General features: G+C 37.5%; 1 pseudogene; it reads right to left on the bottom strand.

Moving 5' to 3' along the window:
• Positions 1 to 10,394: 10,394 nt before the first annotated feature.
• On the bottom strand, positions 10,395 to 11,353 carry LOC119505739 (annotated as a pseudogene).
• Between the last annotated feature and the right edge of the window lie 4,304 nt (positions 11,354 to 15,657).

The raw sequence follows: 15,657 nt of genomic DNA, 5'->3' as shown, positions 1-15,657 counted from the left end.
TATTTGAAGATTAATCAAAACAACTTGTAAGGTATCATGTTCAGACTAAATGAAATGTTGTAAAGATCAAAGTAGCTCAGGCCATTTTAGACCTTCTCATCCCATAAAATACAGCAGAACATTTAATTCCTGGCCACTTACATTTAATAATGGCACATACCTCACTTTCAGCCCTAGCAAATTCAGAAAGAGAAACAACAGGAGCAAACATTGTGGAGTGTCTCTGATAGGCCATGCATTGTAATGCTAAACATGATTACCTTCTAGGTTACCTTGTTTACTCCTCAAATAATTTTGGAATTAGGTATTTTTCTTCCTAACTGGTAGAGAATAAAATTAATCTCAGTGAGATTCAAAACTTGCCCACAGAATAATAAGTAAAGACAATAACATGAAAATTGACTTTAATCATTGATTTTAGATTGCTTTAAAATCTAAATTGATTTTAATACATATGTAATATTACACATAACAGGCATTTAAAAAATATCTTTTGAGTCCTAGTCCATGAGAAGTGAGGAGAGCATCCATGCAGAGGGGCAAGGAGTGTCAGAACCCAAGAAGGGTGAGGGGGGCCCTCAAGGGAGAAGGGGCAGCCTGACATGGGGTGCCAGAGCCTAAGCTGGGTGAGAAGGGTGTCCATGGGGACATGGGGAATAAGTGATCAGACAAGAGGCATGGAGAGTTGGAGATCAAGCAGGGTGAGGGGGGCACCCACATGTGGACGGACAATTAGAACCCAAGCAGGGTGAGAAGAACAATCTTGCAGAGGGCAGCATGGTCTGGTGTGTGAAATCTTGAGCAGGTGAAGGAAAGGCTCAGAGAGTGGGAGCTGACAAGTGTGGCTGACAAGTGTAGGGATCTCACAAATGTAAGTCCACATGGAGGTGCTGCCCAGAATTTGTAATAATAGCTTGAATAGGGAGAGGAAGGATTTCAATATTAAAGATAGTTATGAAGGTGGATATAGATAGAAATGTGTTTGTGTGTATAACATATACATATGTACATATGTACTTACACACATGTGTGCCCCCCCAACATGTTCATTGAGAACTCCTGGGAGCAGCAATCTCTACTTTCAAAGACTTTCCACACCTGCTGGATTATAATCCTTCTTATATGTTGCTGGGTTTTATTAGGTAGTATTTTTTTAGGAGTTTTGCATCTGTGTTCACAAGAGATATTGATGTGCAGTTTTCTTTCTAGTGATTTATTGGTCTGATTTTGGTAATAGCATAATATTGGCCTCATAGTATAATTTAGGGGCTGTTTGCTCTTCTATCTCTTGATGAGTCTGTAAGGATTGTCATTTTTAAATGTTTGATAAAGTTTACCAGTTTGAACATCTGGCTCTCAATTCTTTTGGTGAGAAATTTTTCTAATTACTAATTCAATCTCTATTTGTTGTCGATTATGCTGGTTTGTATATTTATGTCCCCCAGAAAAAGCCATATTCTTTAATGCATTCTTGTGGGGGCAGATATATTAGTGTGGATTGGGTTGGAACCTATTGGTTCAGTGTCCACAGAGATGTGATCAACCCAATTGTAGGTGATGTCTGACTGGATAATTTCCATGGAGGTGTGGCCCCACCCATCCAGCGTTAGCCTTGTTTGCTTTACTAGAGCACTATATAAGCTCAGACAGAAGGAGCGAGCTTGCTACTACCAAGAGGGACACTTTGAAGAATGCACGGAAGCTGAGAGAGGAGCTGGAGCTGAGACAGACATTTTGAAGATGGCTGTTGGAAGCTGGTGCAGACATTTTGGAGAATGCCATTTTGAAATTCAACCTGGGATCAAGCAGATGCCAAACACATGCCTTCCCAGCTAACAGAGGTTTTCCAGATGCCACTGGCCATCCTCCTGTGAGGGTACCCTTTGTTGATGGACACTTTATGGCCTTAAGACTGTAACTGTGTAACCAAATAAGCCCCCTTTTATAAAAGCCAAACCATTTCTGGTGTTTTGCAATCCAGCAGCATTAGCAAACTAGAACATAGATCTATTCTTATTTTCTAATGCTTCTTGAGTCATTTTTCAGTAGTGTGTGTTTTTCTAGGAATTTGCTGATTTCATTTGAATTATCTAATTTGTAGGTGTGCCAGTTTGGATGTATTATGACCCCCATAATGCCATATTCTTTGATGCAGTCTTGTGGGGGCAGATGTATTAGTGTTGATTAGGTTGGAATCCTTTGATTGAGTGTTTTCATGGAGATGTGATTCAATCATCTGAGGGTGAGGCCTTTAATTGGATAATTTCCATGGAGGTGTTACCCCACCTATGCAGGGTGGGTCTTAATTAAATCACCAGAGTCCTGTAAAAATGTTCACAGACAGAAGGAAGTGCTGCTGCAGTGGAGAGACTCATTTTGGAGATGGCCATTGAAAGTAGACTTTTGCTAGTCCAGAGTTTGCCTGGAAGGAACTAAGAGAATCCCCCAGATGCCTAGAGAGAAACATCCTGGGAGAAAGCCATCTTGAAACCTGAACCCTGGAGCAGACGCCAGCCATGTGCCTGTGCCTTCCCAGATGACAGAGGTTTTTCAGATGCCAATGGTCTTTCTCCAGTGAAGGTACCCGATTGCTGATGCCTTACCTTGGGTACTTTATGGCTTTAAGACTGTAACTTTATAACCAAATAAACCCCCTTTATAAAAGCCGATGCATTTCTGGTTTTTGCAAAATGCCAGCATTAGCACACCGGAACAGTAGGCATGCAATTTTTGTATAGTATTCCCTTGTAATCTTTTTTATTTCTACAAAGTTGGTAATAATATATCATCATTCATTCCTGAAACTTAGTAATTTGAGTCTTCTCTCTTTTTTTATTGATTAGTATACATAAAGATTTTTCAATTTGCTGGTCCTTTTTAAAAAAACAACTTTTGGTTTGGTTGATTTTCTCTGTTGTTTTTCTATTTCCCATTTTCATTTAATTTCCACTCTAATCCTTATTATTTCTTTCTTTCTGCTTGTCTTTAGTTTAGTTCTCTCTTCTATTTCTAGTGTCTTATGTTTAAGGTTAGGTTAATTTGACATCTTTTACTTTTTTAAATGTTTAGCATTTACAGCTATCAATTTCTCTCTAATTGGTAGTTTAGCTACATTCCCTAAATTGCCCTATGTTGTGTCTTCATTTTCATCCATCTCAAAATATTTTCCAATTTCCATTGTGATTTCTTCTTTGAGCCATTGGTTATTTAGAAGTATGCTCTTTAATTGTCATATATTGATGAATTTCACAAATTGTTTCCATTATTAATATCTAATTTGTCTCTACAACGATTGGAGAACATAATTTGTATGATTGAAATTCTCTTTAGGTTATTGTGACTTGTTTTATGGCCTAGCATATTATCTATCCTGGAGAGTATTCCAGATGAACTTGAGAATAATATAAATTATGTTGTTTATATTTATTATAACTATATGTTATTATATATTATATTTATTCATATAAATTAGTTTGTATTGTTAAGGTCTTTTATTTTCTTGTTGATCTTCTGCCTAGTTTTTTAAGTCCCCAAATATTATTTTTGAATTGTCTATTTTTCCATTGAATTCTGTCAGTTTTTCTTCGTGTATTTGGGGCTGTCTTGTTAGATTTATAACATATGTTTATAGTTGTTATACCCCTGATAGATTGACTCTTTTGTCCTTGTTAAAAATCCCTCTTTATCTCTACTAATATTTTCTAAAGACTGTTTTAGTTTCCTGGCTGCTAAATCAAATACAATGCAGTGGGCTGGCTTAAACAACAGGAACTTATTGGCTCACAGTTTTGAGACTAGGAGAAGTCCCAAATCAAGACATCATCAAAGCAATGGTTTCTAACAGAAGATGGTGGCATTCTGGGCTGGCTGCCGGTGATCAAGGTCCTTGGCTTTTCTGTCACATTGCAATGCACTGGCAGCCTCTCCCGGTTTCTCCCTTCTCTTCCAGGTTCCATTGATGATTGGCCTCTGGCTACTCCCCCTGGCTTTCTGTCTCTATGTATCCTTCCTTATAAGGCCTTCAGTTATAGGATTAAGGCCCATCCTGACTCAGCTGGACTGCACCTTAATTGAAGTAATCTCATCAAAAGGTCTTATTTACAATGGGTTCACACCCAAGGTTAAGAATATGTTTATATGGGATACATAGCTCTAAGCTAACACAAAGAAGATTTTGTCTTATGTTTGTATAGCCACTCTAGCTTTCATTTGGTTACCATTTGCAAGGAATATCTTTTCCTATCCTTTTGCCTTTGATCTATGTATGTCTTTAAATCTAAAATCTAAAGTTTGTTTCCTGTAGACAATATATAGTTGGACATTTTTCTTATCCAGTCTGACAATTTCTGCCTTCTAATTGGATTTTTTAATCCACCCACATTTAATGTTATTGTTGATAAAGTTAGATTTATGTCTACCATTTTACTTTGTGTTTTCTATATTTCCTATATTTTTGTTTCTCTATTCCTCCTTTATTGCTTTCTTTTGAATTGAGTGAATATTTCTTGTATAACATTTTAATTCTTTTAAAGATTTAATTATTGTATTTGAGGTTTGTGTGTTTTATAATCTTAGTGAATACTCTAGAGTATACCATATAAATATGAAGTCATCAGAATCTTTCACATATCCTGCTGCATATTCTTGCTGCTCTTGCCAAGTTTTAGTAACTTTTCTTTAATAAATATTTCTTTACTTGCTGTATGCCCTTAGGATAACATCCAAGGACTTTAATATTTTTAGTTGTTTTCACCAGTTTTTCCTGTTTCATTGGGGATTCCTACAATAGAGGTCCTCATGCTGCCATCCCAGAAATGGGAACCAGTAGCCCATTTAAGGATTTAAAACAAAAACAAAAACAAAAAAACTACCCTCTCTCTTGCTTCTGTGATTCCGTACATCCTGGATCCTCCTTCTGCCACTTGGGCAGCTTCCCCAGCACCTTTTGTGTCTGTGCCATTCTCTACTATTTCGACATATGAGTGGACCGGAGGCTTGCTGCTCTCCTCCAACCACAGCCATTCCAAGCTTCATTCCTCTGTCCCCATAACCTCCAATCAATATGTGCTCATTTCTCCTCTCTCTGGTAAGTCCTTGATGCCCAAATACCTGCCGCATATTCCTTTGGGTGATCCATTCTCATCCTAAACTCCAACTTTATAACTGAACTCCATGTCCCCTTGTTGCCAACCTGTAGAATTCTTACTCTTCCTTTCAGATCCAACACAAATGTAATCACAGCCTCAAGGCTTTTTAGGCACACTTCCTTCAAGGATTGCTTTCTCCTAATAAGTCCCACACATTCTGCCTACACAGTTGGGCATTCAGGAGCAGGAACTGAGTCAGGACATTGAACCACATTTTCTTCTTCTCTTTCCTTGGATTCTTCTCTTAGGTGTGAGGCAATTGGGCTTGGGGAAAGGATGGATACTCCCTGACTTACAAACACCTAGTAGGGAAAACAAATGTACTTCATAATCAAACAGAACTTGCTTTGGGTCCAAGATCCATTATTTGTAAGATGTGCTTTGGTTATTTCTTAATCTATGAGCCTTAGCTTCTTCTCTATAAAATGGTAATGATGATTTCATACTTCTTAGGATTATTAGTAGTCATCAATAAAATAATAGCTATTAATCACCAATCACAGTCCCTGGCAAAACAAAATGAAAATATCATACAGATATTAGATTTTTTTCCTCTTTTTCTTCCATTTTCTTTTCACCCCTGTTCTCCCTCAATTAGCCAATAGACTGTACCTTAACTATGAGATAGGTTCTGGTTATTCAACTTGGTAGATTTTTTTATTAACACTAACTCTTGGTTTCTCTTAAAAATTTGTAAAGGCTCCAGCCATTGAGATCTCAAAGGTGGTATTTTTCTTTATTGTGTGTGTGTGTGTGTGTGTGTGTCTGTGTGTCTGTGTGTGTGTCTGTGTGTGTGTGTTTGGCAAAAAACAAAAACTAGAAGGATGAAGGGCTTTGTAACCAGAAGGAAGGAATTGAATTTCAGCTCTATGATTTTCTACGAAGTGTAAAAGAGAGTCAGATAATCTCTTTGGCTTCAATTCCATCTGGTATAAAATTGCCATAAGTATGCCTAAGATTTAGTCTAATTGTGAGAATTCACTGCTAAGTATTGAACAGATCTTTCTTCTTATCTCAATTTTTCTCTCTCTGCTCTCTCTGCCTCCCATCCTATCATGAAGCAAACCAAGTTATTATCCAGACTATGGTTCCTCATATTGGATGCTGTGTGCACCATGGGGATTCAGACACTTACTCACTCAGCTTATGGAAATTTGGCTGATGACAGAACACAGCTGAACCCCCCTTTGGGGATTGCCTGTATCTGGAGAAAATCACCCACTTCTGGGAATGGATGACATTCCATGACTCTTCCACACAGGGGTCCAAAGAAAGACCCGGCCACCCAGCCTGAATTCAGGATATCTCTAAAGGGAATTAGCGTTCAATGAACTGAGTGAAGAACATCCCCTACTACCACTGAACTCTTTTTCTTTGTATTGGAAAACATCCATCCTGATGCCATGTGCATTGTTGGCCATCAATCATTAACTCCACCCTCCAACTTTAGGTTCTCCCTGACATGGGAAGGGCATGGCTTACAACCCATATGTTGTAGATTCAGAACTCTACTGAGATGGTTTCAGCACCAGTTAACATTAGTTAACATTCTTCAATGTGTAAGCTTCTACTTTTCTGCAAGGACATTTCTACCTCTGTTGCCTCTACCTCAGAAGAGTTATGTTGCAAGCTTTTGCTGATAACAGCCTAAAATTTAATACATGACTTTATGTATTTAACTGTTAGACTTTATGCATTTAACTGATAGACACTTGATGAGAGAGAAAATTGATGCAACATAGAATAAGTTAGGTCTGAGGAAGAGTTTGATATAAGGATCAGCCTTCTTTCATAGTAACCATCCTACTTTCTTTGGTTACAAGTAGGTTTTTTGTTAAAGGCAAAATATGGAAAAACCATGATAATTAGCAATCAAGGGATTCACAAAAATTCTGTTTTGACTTATAAATTAAAAGATAATTCTTTAGGTAAAACTGGAGCCACCAAAGAGATTATCCAAAAAAGTCAGACCTTTGTTTCAGTTTTTCTTCCTCAATCTCAAAACAATGATGGAATCTCTTCAGGTACTGAGTTCCGTGGCCAGAGAGCCTAAAACTGAGTGCCAGTTGTTCTTTGAAGTCTCAGTTTGGGAACCATCCTCAAAAGTCCAGTCATTAGCTTTGCATTTACCTTCTTGGTTGTTTTACGGGGAATTTGGCAATTCCCAGTAGCAAGTTGAAGTTAGGAATTAAATGTATTTATCAGTAGAGGCTCTTAGAAACTCCAGGGACAATGTTTTGCAGTTCCAATTAAAGTGAGTAGCTGTTATGTTTTAATTGTGATGTTTTAACATTCTGAAATCTATATTGTCTAAATGAATTTAAGATTGGAATAGTAAACTTTTTCTAAAATGGACCCATTTTTTCTTTATATTATCTTATCTGAAAGATTTCTTCCTAGTGATTAAAATAAACTAATACTTTCAAACTAGCTTTCTAATTTGATCCTCCTAAGGAAACATGGTATGTCAAAATGTTTCACACTTAACAGAAAAAGAGAGCTATAGACGCTAAATTAAGTTCTGAAACACACGTTTTGTGATTCTAACTTGCAGAATAATTTGGTGGAGACTCATTGTCATTCATTGACAGGAGCAGCTCTTACTAAAACGATAATGTCATAAAATAAAACTAAGCATATTTAAACAAGCCTTTAAGCACATTTCTTCCCTCTAGTTATATATAGAATGTGTTTTTCAAATAAAATTGAGGAGTTTGGTTTTTACCTTTTCCTTTACACAAATGCACATAGCAGCAAACAAAACAGAATGAAATCTTGCATTTGAACAGTTCTTTGGACTTTTTCACATCATTAAATGAAGTTTCCCTGTCCCTAGTATTTTTATAACAAAGTCATGCAATGAGTGGGCTTAATCAATGGAAATTTACGGGTTCAGTTTTGAGTCTAGGAGAAATCCAAAATCAAGACATCATCACCACGATGCTTTATCCCAGAAGACCATCGATTTCTGGGGCTGGTTGCCAGCAATCCCTGGACCTGGGCTTTGCTGTCATGTGGCAATGCACATGGCGGCCTCTCCTGCCTTCTCCCTTCTCTTCCAGATTCCATTGATGTTCAGCTTATGGCTGCATCCTTTGGCTTTCTCTCTGTCTGTGACCTTCCCTATGAGGCCTTCAGCCATAGGAATAAGACCCACCCTGATTGAACTGGGCCACATCTTAACTGAAATAATTTTTTAAAAAGATCCTCTTTACAATGGGTTCACACCCACAGGAATGGCCTAAGTTTCAGAACATGTTTTTCTGGGCTACATAGCTTCAGACTGTCACACTCTGGTAGACAACATATTTTTTCATAAATTCTGATATAGATTAATCTCATTGCCTTGACATCCAGCATGTTATTTGGGGGCAACTTTCTAAAAGCATTAAGTAATGTGGTTTAGGCTCCTCCTTCTAATGTTCTGAGTTAGATTGTCCTAATTCTCATAAGATAAGTATCACCTGGTCTTTTCAAGCACACCAATTAGCATATCTCTTCCCTGGATATTCTGATTTGATGGATGTAGTTTGAGTTGAGCCTAATGGTTTTAGCAAACAGTTCAGGTGACCCTTATTTTCATGTTGGTTTGGGAAAGTTTCAGGAGAGCATAAAACAAATAAAGTAGCACAGAATTATGTGCTCTTAGATGTGTGGAAAATTACTGAGCTATAAAAAGGACCACATTAGAAATCATGTAAAAATGTATTACTATAAGTTTTAGATTTTAAATATTATAAAATATTTTAAATATTTAGAAATAATAGTCATCAGGAATCCAGTGGCATAAGTGAGTTCTGATTTGCCATGCAATTGCAAAAGCAAGTGTTTATTTCCTGTAAACTCACATGAATACATTTCAACATGGTTCATGGGGGAGGGTCACAATGAAATGAACCTCAGGGCTTAGAATAAGGCTGCTCTTTGAGCATTAAATTAGCAAACTAATTAGCAAACTTAAGTACCCCCTTGTTAAAATTTCTATAAGGAGAAAATTGAACTTAGCCACTGAAGGCAATCACCTGTGTGAGTGAAACAGTCAAGGGCACAGAATATGAGCATCACAACCAAAGCATGAACTGGATGCTCCCGCAGAGAAGCAGGTCTCAAATGTGATTACAGTTCTGTAAGCTACAGTCAAATGAACGGTTTCCTCTGTTGGTAAAGAACATTGTAACCATGAGGCTGCTCAGCATGGCACATGGAATAATGAAGAAAACACAATTTGAGATGACATATCCACTTCTATCCATGGGAGACAGCAAAACATGTACACTTGGACCATGGAGAGGTTGACTCCATCCTGGATCTAGTTGTTTGGACAAGATGATACTTAAGGAAACATCAGAAAAGCTGAGGGCCCTCTAAGCATATGGTGACCAAACCAGAATAAAACCATTTTATAAGGTCTTGACTCCAGACAGCCATTTGCCTACCCCACAGTTAATTCCTGCTTCATGAGGAAGATTAAATATGCACACTTGGAGCAGATGAGGCATAAAATTTTCATTTCAATACCATAAACACATATGTCTCACCCATTAAAACAAGTAATAAGAGATAACTCCCTGAATATAAGTAGGCACAACATATGTGATTCCCTGGAATATTTACTTAAAATTGCTATAGCAATTGGCTGGTTACTAGATGAACCAAATAACTTCAGCATCCAACCATGGTCAGTTTTGTCTGGTTATGAGATTTTCAAGTAAGGATGAAAATAAAATTAATTGGGTGCTTTTATTTACAATATAAATATTGGACAGATTAAGAATCAATAGAATGGGACATCTATCTGACGGGAGGAAAAATTATTATATATTCTAGGGCACTTGAATTAAGAAGACCATAGAAGTCCTAATCATCAAATTCTTTTCTCAACTGGATCCTACACCAACCCATTCACCTCCAAACAAACCATTCTTTGCAGGTTCTGTATTGCTCAGGCTGGAGCCTCTTCTAATAATTATCTACAATTGTTTTGCTTTCCCTAAACCTAAACTCAGGCATATTTAATCTATGTTAGAGAGGGGCACCGTTAGAATGCCTCTCTGACAAAGAAGATGTGATGTGTTCATAGGCCTCATATTATTCCCCATGCCCAGTGAGGATGGAAAAGACAAAGAAAAACTCACCAATAAGCAACATGTGTGAAGTTATAATTTATGGAATTTTGTTCACACAGAGTGTTGTGTAGATTCCTGGAAAATATTGGAAATGATCCAGATGAGTGTGCTTGTTCCAAAATTATTTGAATGTAGAAATTAAGATAGTGCCAAGAGGACTCCTAATTAGTGATTTTTTCAAAGCCACTTTCACCTCCTTGTTCCGTAAACTATAGATGATAGGATTCAACATGGGAGTTAATCCAGTATATACCAAAGCCATAAATTTGTCTATTTCCTGTGAGTCTACAGCCGAGGGCTTTAGATACATGGAGAGAGCTGTGCCGTAGAACAAAACCACGACTATCAGGTGAGCCGCACAAGTTGAAAAAGCTTTGCCTCTTCCACCTGCTGAGCTGATTCTCAGGATGTTGGAGAGGATGAAGGCATAGGAGACACAGATGAGGAGCATGGCATGGGAAGGAGAAGTACACTAATCACCAGCATGACTAACTGTGCCATGGAGGTGTCTCCACATACCAGTTTCAAGATAGTCAGAATTTCACAAAAGAAATGATTGATGATGCTATTACCACAGAGAGAAAGCTGTAGGACAGATGCCGATTCCACCAGGGCAGTGAGGCAGCCTGTCCCCCAGGAGCCAACTGCCATCTGCATGCAGACCCTCCTGTTCATGATAGTGGAGTATCTCAGGGGGTGGCAGATGGCCACATACCGGTCATAAGCCATCATGGACAGGAGCACACACTCAGTGGAGCCCATAGCAAGAGAGATGTACATCTGAGCAGCACATCCTGAGAATGAAATGTCGTCTGTCCCTGAAACAAAGTTTACCAGCATGGGAGTGAGAGCAGAAGAGGTGTACCAGATGTCCAGAAAAGAGAGGTTGCTGAGAAAGAAGTACATGGTGGTGTGCAGGTGGGAATCCAGAATGCTGATGGAGATCAGAATAATATTGCCAAAAAAGGTGATCAGGTACACCAGCAAGGACAGCACAAATAAAAGGATCTCAACTTTAGGGTGGTTGGAAAACCCCAGGAAGACAAAACCTGTTACTGATGTCCAGTTTGCCTGGAACATTTTATTTTGTCCTACTGATCTTTTTATACACAGAGAAGGATTAACATTACATGCTATATAGAAAACCAACTTTCTCCCCCATTTTCTTTTATTTTTGCTTGATATCACCTTGCAGTCTGTGATGAAAGGCTTCCTAATCAGGTGATAGTATTAGGAATACATGCTTGAAGGTGTCAGTCATAACAAGGAAAATTTCAAGCAGAATATCTATAAATAAAAAATCCTCAATCTGCTATTTTGCACCTGGACTTCATTTTGACATTTCTCTGAGAGGTTTTGTGTCATAAATATCTGATGAAGGAAAGAGAGAGGAAAAAATCTTATGCTGTCTTTCTTTCTTCCAAAACCAGATTAGTAACTCATCTATGGCTATGTCATCCATTTACCACTGGAATGCTACAATGGAACATTGGAACATTGAAATGATTTCCTTCCCCTGGTTTGGTAATAGTCTTCTAGTTTCAGAGATATTTTACTTTCCAACTTCATGTTTTCTTCAGGCACCCTTAAAATTTGTCCAAAATAATTTCAAAGATTCAGTGAACAAAAGGAGGTATAGATTTCCACACCACAAATTAATTTATTGAAGACCTTGGATATTTAGATACAAACCCAGACTTTCATTCCTGAACCCAGGAAAATGATGATGGATCTTCTCACGGTAGGAGACAAAGGAAGAGATTTTTTTCATGTGGCAAGAGCTTCCCTGAAGTCTGTGATCCACTCTCATCCTCCAAAGGACCCATCATTTGCACTAGTAGGAAAGTTAAATTATTTGTTTCTTGTGAGAAGCTTCCACTTTATGCAACAAATTAAAGTTGGAAATCTGTGCATAATTGCAAATTTCGTAACCCCAGAGACAAAGTCCCACAGATGCAATTATAGTCAGTAGCTGTTCTGTTTTAATTATAGTGTTATTAAACAAGAAGTGAACTTGTTGCTGTCTATGATGTGTTTGGAAAGAGTTACTTTGCTCCTCATTGTCTTATGAAAGTCAGTCAAGTTGGTTAATTTCTAAATTAACCAACAAAACATTAAGGAGAATAGTGTTGGCAGATTCTCCTTCATTTTGAGGGAGGACATCATAATATGTATTGCATCAATTTCTACCCTATATGGAGCCCACCAAACATGGGGAGTCTCAAGGTTAAGGAACTCATCTATTGTTCACCATGGCTCAAAGAGAAGACTTATAAAAAGAGAGGCAGAATCTGGGGCTTTTTCTTTAAGTGAAGCCCCTTTCGGACAGGTAGTTCCATCAAATAATGGCACCCTGACCCTTCAGAAACCCAGAAAAGACTTTGTTCATTTCAGTGGTGCTTTGTATTCCCAGTACATGCTTGCCCATTTTCCTACTGAGGAGACGTTGGTGCATGAGGGATGGTGGTGTGGAGACAATATGTTGTCATTTCCTCACTGTATAAGTATGACTGGGATACTTCCTTTTTAATAAAAGTCTGTAATGAAAGCCATAGTCAGTTAACTGTATCTTTTATCTTAAGTATTATTCTTCTCAGAGAAGGTTATAAATTTGAACTACTGTGAAAATTTTTGAAAGCATGAGCAGAAATCTACTCCTCACTATATATCATACTGTAAACAGAACGGAATCTTTCACCTCTGTTTCCCCAAGGATAAAATATTTAAGGCCCTGGGATGATACATATGTTTCAATTCTTTAAATATAGAAAAGCCTGTTTCAAAGGAAACCTAGGACTCTGGTGCTAAAAAAAATCCTTCCACTTCACAAATAAGCAGCTGATCATCTTCATTGAGCTTCAGTTTATTCAAGGGAGGATGATAATATATCCTTATGAGAGCTGTTGTGAGGCTTATAGACTTTTTCTGGAAAGCAACCAAACAGTACCTGATATGTAGAATGTGCACAATAATTATTCAATTTCTCCCCCCTTAATGGTTTTCTACTTGCCTCTTGAATCTTCTTTCTTTCTGTCTTTATTCCCCTAACCACAGTTTTTCTCCTTATTTGAGTATGATTATATCTTTGCTTTTATTTCCTCATTTAGACAAGATTCATTGCAGTTTAACACAGAGTTGGATATAGAAAGAAAAGAGAATGACTGACGTGTACCCAGTGCCACCTCTCACACAAAATTCCAATAAATTCCTTTATCCCATACACCTCTCAACTCATTTGTTGGATAAATGTGTCCTCCCTATTTGTTTGCTGTAAACACATGATGTGAAGAGTGTGTGGTCTGATTCTGGTTTCATCCTTTCAAACTTTGACCTATGCCACTAACATTTTAGGCCTGTGTTGGTATGTACAACATCCTGATTCTATTTTCCTAGCCGACACCTTAGCACCTTCTTTCTTTTCCCCTCACAATGCAAAGGGTGTCAGCATCTCATGTGCATGTTTACATTAGATTGTTTGCTAATGCTGCTGGGATGCAAAACACCAGAAATGGATTGGCTTTTATAAAAGGGGGTTTATTTGGTTACATAGTTACAGTCTTAAGACCATGAAGTGTCCAAGGTAATGCATCAACAATCAGGTACCTTCACTGGAGGATGGCCAATGGCGTCTGGAAAACCTCTGTTAGCTGGGAAGGCACATGGCTGGCGTCTGCTCCAAAGTTCTGGTTTCAAAACGGCTTTCTCCCAGGATGCTCCTCCCTAGGCTTCAGCTCCTCAAAAATGTCACTCTTAGTTACTCTTGGGGTGTTTGTCCTCTCTTAGCTTCTCTGTAGCAAAAGTCTGCTTTCAAAGGCCATCTCCAAAATGTCTCCGTAAACTGAAGCTCCTCTCTTTGCTCCTGTGTGTTCTTCAAAGTGTCCCTCTTGGCTGTAGCAAGCTCACTCCTTCTGTCTGAGCTTATATAGTGCTCTAGTGAAGTAATCAAGGCCCTTGCTGAGTGGGTGGGGCCTCACCTCCATTGAAACTATCCAATCAGAGTTATCACCCACCATTGGGTGGGGCACATTTCCATGGAAACAACCTAATCCAAACGTTCCAACTTACTCCCCACTACTTTGTCTGCCCCCACAAGATTGCATCAAAGAACATGGTGTTTTGGGGAAAATAATACATTCAAACCAGACACCTCACAATGCAAAGAGTGTCAGCATCTCATATGCATGTTTATATTAGATTGGATGCTTCATTGGCAGATATTGATTAAAATTCTTCCTCTAATTTGTATATAAAAAGTTGGTACAGCATTATTTCAATTTAGACATGTCCCATTCCAGTTGATCAGTGATCTGAAAATTAACAGTTTTAATATTCAACTCTTCTCTGGGAAATTGAGGAATCTCAAAAAGATTGCAATGTATTATTTTGTGGGAAATAATAAATGTTTTAGAAAATTCCAAAAACTTTGGAAAAGTACACTTTGAAAAAATTGTTACTGTTATTGCTGCCTCATACATTTTTACTATTTATGTTTACATTTTTACTATTTACATTTTTATTATTTATCTCCCTAATTTGGAGTTACACAATTCATCTTGTTTTAATGTTGATTTTCTTTTGATGTACCATGAGCACTTAGAGTTGCTATTTTGAAAGTTTGTGTGTGCTCAACTCTTTAAGTTTTCACAGGATATATTCTAGAAAATCAAATTATGAGAATAGGTAAATGAATTTTTTATTTCTCTTGCTAAATTACCACCTCCCCCCAGAAAAATCAATTGTACTAACTACTGTCAATGATACTACTGGGATTCCCCAAAACTTTAAAGCTCTGGTCTGCAAGTTGTGTATGTATATCTTTATGTATAAAAGCATTTCATTTTTGATATTTTCAAATGATCACAAGAAGATAGATAATACTTTAATGAAACCCATGGATCAATCATTCATCTTGAATAATTACCACACAGTGACCAATCTCATTTCATCATTATCTCTATCCACTTTTCATCTTTCTTAGATTATTTTGAAGCAAATACTAAACATTATATATATGTATATATTATATATAATATTTCATTTCAAAGTATTTCATGCTTAAAGAAAAATTGCGAGGATCATGCCAAGAATTTCCTTTCAGTCTTCAACAAGAACCTTTAAATATTAACATTTGCTTTATCATTCTCTCTCTCTTTACATGCACACACACACCAGAAACACTATTTATTTGTTTGTTTTTGAACATTTTGAGAGGAAGGTAAAGACATTATGCCTCTTTATATATTTCATTGTGTATTTCCTAAAAACAAAGACAATCATTTACCATAATTGGAATACAATTATCAACATGGAAAAAAAAAATTCTATGCCTAATGTATTGGCAGGCCCATCAAAAGATGGCCCACCACTTGGTTTTGTTTAGCCCA

Source organism: Choloepus didactylus, chromosome 10 (assembly GCF_015220235.1).
Source record: "Choloepus didactylus isolate mChoDid1 chromosome 10, mChoDid1.pri, whole genome shotgun sequence".
NCBI classification, from domain to species: domain Eukaryota; kingdom Metazoa; phylum Chordata; class Mammalia; order Pilosa; family Megalonychidae; genus Choloepus; species Choloepus didactylus.
The sequence above is the reverse complement of the archived record's forward strand: the minus strand, read 5'-3'. Positions and strand labels throughout refer to the sequence as shown.